The sequence below is a fragment of the Aplysia californica genome, unplaced genomic scaffold (genome assembly GCF_000002075.1).
Source record: "Aplysia californica isolate F4 #8 unplaced genomic scaffold, AplCal3.0 scaffold00252, whole genome shotgun sequence".
Classification (NCBI taxonomy): domain Eukaryota; kingdom Metazoa; phylum Mollusca; class Gastropoda; order Aplysiida; family Aplysiidae; genus Aplysia; species Aplysia californica.
Window position 1 is genome coordinate 238,070 of NW_004797522.1, and position 1,725 is coordinate 239,794.

A 1,725-nucleotide genomic window follows, 5' to 3' on the forward strand; every position below is an offset into this window, starting at 1 on the left:
ACTCCACAGCACACAAAAGTAAAAATAGGGCTATTCATATCCGAGCATGGTGTTTCTCTTGCTGAGGTTTCATACTCAGGGACAGATAAACTCTCCGAACACTTCAAGCCTGTATCCAAAATAATGCACTTAACCTTTATTCAATCTCTTCGAGACCCTGTGTCTCATCTTACAATGCAAAGAGTTTTAGAGCACAAAAATCTTCTGCAGTAAGCACAGACGCACATAACTATCTTCTTGCCCCACCCCCCTTTCCCCCAAAACGAAAGGGGGAAGGGGGGGGGGGAATTCATTGTTTCTTGATTGTTTCTCATCAGGTGCTACTCTGTCTGTCTGTGTTGGGAAGAATGATCTCTGAGATAAAAGTTTTGCTTCTTGTCTTCCATTGATGTAAGCAATTTTGTACCCGTTGTTTCAATTCAATTAGATCTGTGTGTATATTCGACATTTTATACCATTGTTTGTTATGACTACGGGCTCATCGTCGTGTGCGTTATGCCGAAATACACATGCTGCTGACGTGCATTCTTCTATTTTGAGAAGTAATTGTTGATAGCCTGGGAGAGAGAAAGAGAGAGAGAGAGAGAGGGAGGGGGGGGTGATTAAGAAAGAGAAAAGAGAAAATGAGGGTAAGAAGGGAGCGGTAGCTGCACAAGAATCCATTTGCAAATTGAGAAATTGAACAAGAGGACTGGGACTGTCAACGAGAAAAGTATCATTGCGGGAAATAAAAAACCAACCCACCAACAAGCAAAACAAAGAGAGAAGCAGAAGACGAGGTTTGGACCAGAGAAAGCTGTGGAAACCAGAGACCGCCATACATACGTACACACAGCACTTGCAACATTGTGTCTGACCTAAAAAAGACCAAACCAAGCGGAAAAGTGCGACGAAATCCTTACTTTAACTTTAAGACATGACCCGCGATGCTTCTTCACTAATCTTCTCACAGCAGAATACACCAAAGTTCCCAAGGCTGCAAAATCTGTTTCCTTTGAAAAGTTACACAAAAATCAAAAGAAAGACCGTCTGAGTGAACGTGAAAGAAAGGAGGTCTTGAGACAGTATAGAACTGATTTATGTATTCAGTCTGGTTCGGTTGTCAACATTGTACAGTGTCCATAGGTCTACACAGGAGTAGGTACAGCATAAATGGTGCTGTGGTCGTCATCGTCGTCGTCATACCATATTATCTATCATTAATACCATTTATCATGAACATTATTATCATCATTATCTGTTTCGCCATCATCAAAGTCATTCCGGACAAAAGTGAGTACGGGGTCGCAGGTACTTCCATCCCCCCCCCTCCATACACACTCTATTCGCTCTCTGCGTCATTCCTTTCTCTCTCTCTCTCTCTCTCTCTCTCTCTCTCTCTCTCTCTCTCTCTCTCTCTCTCTCTCACCCTCCCTCCCTCTCCTCCACATATTTATTTGTTCTTTTTTCTTCTTTTTTTTCTCAATTGGTTTCCCCCTCCCCAAGACACTTTGAAAATGTTTGTATTCAGATTGACGCGGTTTACCTCCAGCCCTCGTTTCACACTATCACGCCCATAGAACACATTGGACAGTATGTCAGTGAAAAGCCTTCGAGCAAGGGGGCCCCACCCTTGTACACTACGGGTGGTAACAGCGCACCTAGACCGCCACGGCTGCACTGCCTGGGAGAACTGATTGACTGTGAAGATGTTTCACGGTAATATCAACACAGTTTTGGTCATTT